Source organism: Dermacentor silvarum, chromosome 2 (assembly GCF_013339745.2).
Source record: "Dermacentor silvarum isolate Dsil-2018 chromosome 2, BIME_Dsil_1.4, whole genome shotgun sequence".
NCBI classification, from domain to species: domain Eukaryota; kingdom Metazoa; phylum Arthropoda; class Arachnida; order Ixodida; family Ixodidae; genus Dermacentor; species Dermacentor silvarum.
This window is the reverse complement of record NC_051155.1, coordinates 220,845,119-220,855,350: the sequence shown is the minus strand read 5'-3', so window position 1 is coordinate 220,855,350 and position 10,232 is coordinate 220,845,119.

Genomic DNA, 10,232 nt, shown 5'->3' with positions numbered 1-10,232 from the left:
GCAGCTGGGCTTGATGCTGCTGTACTAAATGAGCTCATTATCCGAATCCGCACTGACCAAAACCTTGCGGTGATTAGCGCATCGTACGAGAACCTCACGACCCAACTTCAGAAAGTCCGATCTATAAGTTTGGGTCTCAACCAACACGTCGTCCAAGCCTACGTAGCTGCACCCGACAACGAAAACTTGCACTGCTCAAGGCTCCCATCCTTAACGCCCGCATGATGGGATCTACAAGTCAGACCCTCGTCACTTTCTCCGGCATCCAGGTACCCCGTCACGTTCGCATGTACAGAGCAGAGCTCCGCTGTTACATTTACTGACCCCGCCAACAGATATGCAGTGTGTGCCTGTCCATGGGTCATCGAGCGGACGTCTGCCCCACGCCCGACAGACACCGCTGTGTAGTCTGCGGAACCTCCAACCCACTGCCAGAACATGAGTGCACACCTAAATGCATACATTGTGGAGGCGATCATCCCGGTACGGACCCTCGCTGTCCATTGCGTCAACAACGGCCGTTCAATAAGTCGTATGTGCTCCAGGAACGTCTCAAACGCGAAAAGCTGTGTCCCCCAACTGGATCAGCAGATAGTCAGCCTAGGACAACTGCGGGCTCTCTGCGGAATCCGTACCAACCGATAAAGACACCAGAGAACTCCGCTGAGCAACCCCCGACTAGTGGACGCAACAGCACTCGTGGCCCACCTGGACATTATCGACAGGTAGACCGGGGCCGCCCAGACAACCCCTCCAAGGAGCGCACTGCTGGTTGTGGCCATCCCAAGCAACATGGCCAGCAAAAAGGTGCCCACTAGAAAGAACACACGGTAAGCTGGGCAGAGCAGTTCTCCCCTCTCCACTCCTTTCCCACCCTCTCACGCAAACGTCAACGCGACAACCCACTCCGCAACCCATGTCAGTCGACACACAGCCTCGCCTTCACAATCCTCCACCTACGGTCCGCACAGACTACTGCACACGAGAGGCGTTAAACGAAATGGCAGTTTCACTAATGAAAAAATTCGCCGCAGGTAGAAATGCAGAAAATGAAGGATGACATTATGGCCGAACTAACTGCTCCGCTCCAACAGCTATCCAGGAGGCCCTGCAACATGCCGTCCAGCAGATAGTAACAGACGTTAAACAACAGATAGCGGCTGCGCTTGGCCAACTCCCTATTGCTCCACCTGCACTCAAACGTGTGTTGTCTCCCACACACGAAACACAACGAACACATCCTTACACCCGACCATCCCCTTTGCGGTCACCGTCTCGAAAAAACCACCCCACTAACCACAGATACGGCAATCCCACTTTCCGCCACCCTCCACCAAGATTTAGCGCTGGCAGAAGTGCCTCCGTGTAGCAACGAGGCGCCAGTATTCGATGATCATGTCCAGAAACCATAAATCAACGCGTGCTACACCGCAACTCCTACGCGTATGGCAGTGGAATTGCAGGGGCTACCGTAGGAAACGCGGAGCTCTAACGCAATTCATTGCTACACAGCCGAATTCTCCTGACGTAATAGCGTTACAAGTGCAATGTACTCCTACACTTCCCGGCTACCACACATACACGGACGTAACAAACAATACACCGCATCGTGCAGCTACATTAGTTCTAAACATATCACTGTCATCGAACACACCCTCCAAAGCTTCTCCATCTCGCATGTACTTCTCGAGTTGGTCCCGTGCTCTCGCTCCAATAGCAGCCTGTACGTGCTTAACATCTACAGTGCACCGAACGCAAGGCAGGACGACTTTGGTCATTTATTCGCACAACTATGCAAACAGGGTAAACATATATTGATTGTAGGCGACTTCAATGCCCCCCCCCCCCCCCCCCTTCCCTATACGGCCTGGGGATACGCAACGGAAACACCCAATTAAAGGCCGCCGACTTGCTAAAGCTCTCGCAATTCATTGCATGGCCCTGCTGACGGAACCTGATCAACCCACTCGATTAGGTATAATAGCGTCAGCCGGGACACATGCCTTGATCTCACGATAGTCAGAGGTGTTAGTCACCACTCTTGGTGCAACCTCATGGTGAATCTGGGCTGCGATCGTCATATACTAGCTACAGAGTTACAGGTAGCAGCCACGCGCTTCCCAGAACGTATCATAAATATAACAAATTGGGATGCATTTAGGCGTAACCAAACAACCAACCACTACCCCCCAGGACTCTCCCTCCCTTGAGGCTTGGATGAAGCAGCTTCAGTCCGATTTGAAAACAGCTACGAAATGCATCACTGCGACGATGGAGATGCCGGATGTGGATCGGCATCTGCTCCACCTCTGGGAGGCCCACAGGGGCTTGACACGGCGGTGGCGGCGGCCGAAGCATAACCGAAAACTTCGTCTCCGCATCGCCCACCTAGCCGCTGAGGCAAATGACTACGCGAACACTCTCACTATAGCAACAATTGGCATAACTTCTGCGATCGCCTCAACGGCATACTAAGCACACCTCGAACGGGTTGTATACTTCGCGCTCTGGTAAATCCCACGCGAACAATAACACACACTGCTAACACAATCCGCACCGTCCTCCACAAATCAGGGCTCGGCGATAAGACCCTACTGCGCACCTTACAGCAACGCTACATAACCACGGGCGCCTGTCCCGCCTACCGCGATTACGCACACGTACACAATACACCCCTAGATGACAACATTACAGAAGAGGGCGGCCTTGCAGAACATTAAGCGTAACACAACACCCGGGGCTGATGGGATTACATACACACTTCTACGTAATTTAGATAATTTAGATGACCAGGCCATCATGCATTGAACTGCTTTTTACAACAAACACTGGAATAACGGCACGCTACCACAGGATTGGCGACACGCAGAAATCATACTTATTCCTAAGCCTGGCGAGCCGCTATCCCTCCTGAATCTCCGACCTATATCTCTGACATCATGCGTAGCTAAACTTTTCGAACACGTTGTACTCTCCCGACTCCAACCATTTCTCGAAGACACTCACTTTTTTCCGGATACACTCTTCGGCTACCGTCCTGGTATTTCTACACAAGACGTTTTGCTACAACTTAAGGAGGACGTGTTGGACAGCTCCACTTCAAATCAGGTAAGGGCAATCCTGGCCCTGGATCTAAAGGGGGCTTTTGACAACGTCTCCTACAACTTAATTCTTGACAATCTCGCTTCCTCTAAGTGCGGCGCTCGTATCTACAATTACGTCAGGACCTTTCTTTCTGACCGCACGGCCACTACTTGGATTGGAGACCTCCGTTCGGACCTCATAAGTCTCGCAGGCAGAGGAACGCCACAGGGCTCGGTCCTCTCACCCACCCTGTTTAACGTGGCTATGGCTAAACTCCCCCTATTATTACACCAGATCCCCAACATCCAGCATGCCATTTACGCAGATGACATTACAATCTAGGCTGCCAAAGGATCACACGGAACCATTCAGGATGATCTCCAGGAAGCTGCATCTGTTGTACAAGACTATGCTGCCACCGGCAGCCTTACGTGCTCAGTCGAAAAATCAGAGTTGTTATTGGTACACAAGCGGCGCCGCAGAACCGACGATTCTCCTAATATTTGACTGTTTCTTGATGGCCGTCCTATCCCTCAGGTACCTCGAATCCGCATTTTAGGCCTCCACATTCAGGCCGATGGCAAGGCTTCACACACTACGCACCTTCTGACGCAGCAGATAACACAAATTACACACATGATCCACCGCATCACCAATCGCAGGAGAGGCCTTCGCGAGAAGGATGTCCTCCGCATAGTACAAGCTCTCATAGTTAGTCGGCTAACCTATCGCCTTCCCTATCATAACCTCACGCCTACTCAAATCGAAAAGATGGACGTCCTTCTACGGACGGCGGTAAAGGCGGCTCTCGGCTTGCCTCCACACTCTTCTACACGACGTCTTCTTCAGCTTGGTGTCCACAACACCATAACCAAACTGCTCGAGGCCCAGCACAACAGTCAACTCCAACGTCTTAGTCAAACCCGTCAGGGCTGCGCCACCCTCTCTCGTCTTGGCTACGTCCCATTCCCGAAAAACCCACACAGGTACCAAAACATAAACTCGCTCCTAATATTCGCGCTCTCATTAATGTGGCTCCGATTCCACGCAACATCAATCCCTACCGCCATGCCGGCCGTCGACGTGCCCGAGTGCAGACCATGACACGCGTCTTTGGCGATGGCACTACAGACAGACTTACAAGTTCTTTACACTGATGCGGCATGCTACCCAGAGAAGCCCGCCATGTGTCTAGCTGTGATCGACAACACAGACGCGCTCGTGGCGTCGGCCACACTTCGCACTACGGGCAGTGGTTCGGCAGAGGAGGGAGCTATTGCTCTGGCCATTGTCCACGCCTCGACATCACCGTCAGAGGACGCCCCTGTCACCACAGTGACCGACTCACGGGCTGCTTGCCGTGCATTCGCGCAGGGACTTGTGGCTGCACATACTCACAGTATCCTGTGGGCGAGGTAAGGCTTTACACTGAGGCCCCAGTATTGCGGAGAGGAGACGGCACAGATAGACCGCAATGTTCGATCGCACATCGCGGTGGCCCCAATTCCCAAGAACATGCACCCCAAGTACCATCCCGGACGACGCAGAGCAAGGGCAAAGACTCTTCACAAACGTTTCGGCATGGGACCGGGAGTGTATTACACGGATGCTTGTCGAACCAGCTCCAGCACGTTCACCGTAGTCTCTACGTGTCAGAACAAAGTTACAACGACATTCTTCAAAACCTCCTCGGCATGCGTGGCAGAGGCTGCAGCCATCGCCTTGGCCATTGAGAACGCCGAGCGCCAAACCAAATCGGCTGTCATATTATCCGACTCACAAGCAGCTTGCCGCCTGTTTCGAAATGGGACGGCACCCCAGTCAATAATCAAAATTTTGGGCAATCGACTAGAAGGGCACCACACTATCATAAGGTGTCCAGCACACGAGGGACTGGCAGGGAACGCGAGGGCAGACCGTATTGCTCTAGGATTAAACGTCCGAGCAACGGCAGGGCACAACGACGACCTTCCATCGAATTCTCGTGATATCATTTTACAGCAAAGGCAGCAACGCAGATGTTTTGGACATCCTCACTCAAATTTGAACAGCCAACAGGAGAGGTATTGGCGTCGTATTCAGACGAATACATACCCCAACCTGCACCACCTACACAGAACCTACACCACCTACACATTAACGCAATGCTGGAGTACTACTGACAGAACCGTTATACATATCCTCCTCCTCATCCTTCACCTAACAGAGCAGATGCCGTCGCTTGGCTGCAACTGCAGACTAATTAATTTCCTTGCCTCTATATGCTTCATCTCTTTCATCCCACTTCATACCCTTCCTACTGCCCCTACTGTGGATCCAAACCAACAGTCTGTCATTCCACGTGGGAATGCTCTAGTCCACCGGGCGTTCCTCCTATCCCCAACCCCACCCTTTCCTCTTAGGAGTCTACATTGCTCAGCTTTGACCGGCAGGAACAGCAACAGCTGGTCCAGCTGGTCCAAGCAATGGAGCCCTGGATTGAGGGCCCCACTCAACGGAGAATTGCCTTGCCTTTGTGAATAAAAGTGTATTCTCTCTCTCTCTTTCTGGCCGATTGATATCGAGCGGCTAGCCTCCAACGAGTTCGGCGTCGGCAAGCAGCAGCGTTCTTGGCACTGTGCCAACCTTGGTTAGCCTGCCTGCGTTTGTGGCATGCCAGGAACGCTGTCGCTCGAAGGCGCCGACGCTTGTAGTCATGCGAAATGTCGCCAACGCGTTCGGCGTCGGCAAGCGACAGCGTTCTTGGCACTGTACCAAACTTGGTTAGCCTACCTGCGTTTGTGGCATGCCAGGAGCGCTGTCGCTCGTAGGTGCCGACGCGTCAAGCGCTAGTCACGCGAAATGTCGCGAAAGGGAAGGTACCTCAGAAAATGATCGCTCGAGAATACCTTCCTACATGCGTAGTTAAGTTAAACAAAGTTAAGACCTAGCAGCAACCAAGCACTAATACCTACCGCTAATACCTAGCAGTAGCAGCCAGTAAGCTTCGCTGTGCCTAAGCTTTGCGCGACCGAGTGCAAACTTGCCTGATTTTTTTTAGATGTCACGCCTATAGACTACAAGTAGGACAATAACTGTATTGGATTTATGGATTCACAGTACTAATTGACCACGTTTCTACAAAAGGCTATTTTCCAACTTTTAATCCAAAGTTTAAAGTGCTTGTGCCGTGCTGTTTTTATTCTGTCCTCATGCCTTTACGCTATCCGCCACCATGAACATAATCCAAGTATATCCCAGCTTGTAGACGTTTAAGTTCTAAGCTGAGCCCCGCGTATACCCAGCTCTCCAGTTGTCGTGGACTAAAGAATATTCCAGAAAAAAAGGGAAGAAATAGGATCTCTGGACACTCCTGGCACCGCGCTCACTTAATGCAAAGTAACTCGTTCGTGCACGTAGCGTCAATAACTAAGCCACTGAAGACAAAAATAAGTGAAGAATGCGCGGCGTTCGCGGAAAGTTTATCCACGTTTGACTTCGCGCTCCTTGGGCATAAAGAAAGCTGCCCGTAATGAAAGAAGGATCGATCGATAGCTGCAGCTTGGGATCAACGTCTTTCCCGTCGTCGTTTAGGCAGTTTTCCGGAATCGAAAATAAAGAGAGAATGAATACTGTTGGCGAACGACTCAAATGACTGTGCATACTGTAGAAGGAAGCCATTAGGATAGCGTAAAGGCATGAGGCATAGGTTGATGCGCAAGAATCACAGACGTCATCTATTCCCGTCGAAATCCCCGATTAACGCGACTCAACTTTCGGGATGTTCGGAAGTATAGACGCGGAAAGAAATGAAGCAGACAGTAATTACGAATAAGAACCTGCAATGCTTAAAAAGAGCGCCGCTTTACCTTCACACAAACGAATTTCTCTGCGGTGTATGCATACCTGCCAACTCTTCCGAATTGTCTATGAAGTTTACGGATTTGGACCCGTTCTACGATTTTACGAATATTACGTCGAGGTATAGGAAAAATACTGCTCGCGAAAAAGTTTCGCTTGTTGGTAATCGAACCTACCATTGGATGCCTTTGATGGTGGGAGGACGCCATAGGGGTATACTTGCTTCAAGCAAGTTTATGCAGACAAATTCCTAAAGCTGGCGAAATTGCCAACAGTAAAGTCACTGAATGCGATCTAAAATCCTTGTGTTCTTCGGGAGTCTGCGCTGTTCCAATTTTGCCCCTGCTTGCGCGCTGTATCTAAAGGTATCCCACAAAAGGCATGTGCTCAAGGCATCCTTTCGAAAGAAATGCGTGCTAGCTGTTTAATAAACAACTACATTTTTTACAACCTTAAGGGAGGAGTGTTAGCCATGGAACAAACCAACATCTTTACAAGGTGCAAAAATTTACTGTGTATACCGTATAGACTCATGCAAGGGCCGCACCCGTGTAAGGGCCGCACGCCCAACTTGGCATCCCAAAATTTGGAAAAAAAAAAACATTTCCAACGGAGAAGCAATCGGGTTCGATGCCCCGATGCCGCGCGCGAGCATCGCTGAATTTTTGCGTGCTGCGTACGTCCGTATGCCGCTACTACATGGCGAGAGCCTGGGTGTGCACAAGATCCGGGGTGTGCGCAAGTCACCGGCTGGGCCGGCACCATTTTGACCAAAAGGTTCGGCCCTGTGTAAGGGCCGCACCTCGTAAAAATTATGAAAGAAAAGTGTGGCCCTTACACGAGTCTATACGGTACCTTCTGTGCATTTTTTCTAGCAATTATTTGGGGAAGAAGTCTCCGCTTTGCCCCGAGGAGTTTATCACAAACCGCAAGCTGTCAGGCGCTCGTGCCTTTCCTACAGGTGTTATATGTGCTCTTTCGGCCTGCTATTTTGCAATAAAAGCAGCGTTGCTGGCGCATACAGCGTGCGCCAATCGCTGAGCTTCGGCCCGCTTGTGTCATCTCTGCAGCAGTTCCTGTGCAACTGTTAACAGAGTTAGAAATACGCGGTCAAATATCTAATCGTAAGAGGCCGCTATATCGCATGGATTTTAACCCTCTATACCGGGTGTCCTACCTATCATGCACCAAATTACAAAGAAAGGAAAGTGAAACCTTCACTGTAGACGAAACGAACTCTATGTTGTTATTTTAATGCGTTCGCATTCTTTAGGCACTTCAGACACTTTGCAGGGGCTATATATCTATGTTTGTTTGTATGTTTGTATTTAGGCCATTTTCCTGCCCATGGGTCACTTGGTAGTCCGTGGTCGAATGGGTAGCGCATCGGGCTGTTGTGCGGAGGGAAAGGTGTTCGAAACCAACCATCGGACCAACTTGGGCCCCTGAGTACATGGCAATGTATATATATACCACTATTCAATCGTTATTTAATGGACCTCTTTCACGCTGGCATGTGTACTGGGTAGGCACTGCTGCTGGAAGAAACTCTTTGACGCCAGTGGCGGCAGTCGCCCTTACAATTTCTAAACCAGTTGGGGCATGCCCCCAGACTCAAAGCTGTTCTGCCAGTGATGCAGGCAAAATTTCCGTTGCCTGTGATTGTGACAGCCGTCGTCAGCAACGAGGGTATCGTCATGCCGCCACACTTTTTTTGCAGAAGGACTACGCGTTAATGCTGCCGCGTACGTGGAGGTGCTTGCCACCGTTGTAAAGCCTTGGATATAGAGACTGTTTAGAAAGGAAGACATTATGCCAGCATGATTCGGCTCCCGCCCACACCGCCTGCGCGTCACCCAGGAGTGGCTAGCTGGCTGACAACTTCTACGACCACGTCACTCCCAACTTGTGGCCTCCTAGTTTTCCAGATTTAAATCCGCTTGACTACTACGTCTGGGGCGCCGTTGAGAGAGAGGCCGACAAACAGTCACATAATACAAAAGACTCGCTGAAGGCCGCCATTGCTGACTCAATGGCCAACTTATCTAAGGACCACCTGATCCGTTCATGCAGCCGTTTCCGAAACTGAATTGAATCGGCTATTGCTGCGGATGGCGGATTCATTGAGTAATTGTGAGAAGTATTTCCCCAAGTTTGGTGAAAATATGCATATTTTTGCTGGAGTTATTCTTCTCTGCTTGTAGCCCAACATTGGGTTCTCAAGTACCTCGCGCACCCCGTAGTTCGTCTGCAGTGTGTTTCAGATGCGGAAAGCAGGGTCGATTTAAAATAGATATACGAGGGGCGTTCCGAAGGTAAGTTTCGTCATTTTTTTGAAGGAGACCGTGGTACACAAGGTGGAAAAAACAATCGCCATAATAATCCACGCCCGTTGCTGGTTCAACAACGGAAGCAGCATCAGCGGAGATGGAATGGCGCATGCGCACAGCGCCGAAGAAGAGAGAGTAGCAGCAGACCGGCGTGCCCAAGGTTATTCGAGTACAGATGATGGCAGACAGACGTGCGCTGACAACGGGGTCGCAAACGGAGAGAAAGACAGAAAAAAAAAGGGAAAGAAAGACAAGGACGTCAGCCAGTGTAAATACCGGCTGGCTACCCTGTGCTGGGGAAAGGGGTAAAGGGAATAAAAGGTGATAGAAGAAAAAAATTGAAGGAAGAAAAATTCGACAATAACGCGACCCTACGCGCTGCAACGTTCAAAGTCGGTCGCACAATTCACAAGCCCTTAAGAACTTCAGCAGAGCCCTTAAGGACTTGAGCGCCGAAACCCGTCTGGACCAGTGTCCTAAAACTTTTTCCTCTGTGAAGGAGCGATCGTCCAGTTTTCAAGCGCATTGAAAACTTTTCTTGCCACATTGTAGCGGGGGCAGTCACAGAGGAGGTGAGGTGCTTGATCGTCTCCTCGCAGCCACATTTGTCGCAAGCAGGGCTGTCGGCCATTCCAATGCGGAAAGAATAGGCGTTCGCGAATGCCACGCCGAACCGCAGGCGACACAGAAGTGTTGATTCCACTCGGGGTAACCCTGGTGGAACACGGAGTTGCAGACGTGGATCCAATCTGTGGAGGCGTGTGTTGCTGAATTCACTGGGGTTTCACAGAGTCTGCGTAAGCTCGCGTGCGAGGGAGCGAAGCTTTGTGGCTGCGTCTGTTCTCGACAGTGGTATCGATATAATAGGGGCATCATCGTGGGGCAATCGGGCAGCGTCATCCGCACTGTGATTTCCCGAAATTCCGCAGTGACCCGGTATCTACTGGTAGATGATGTCGTGCCCCTTGTCGGTTGCGT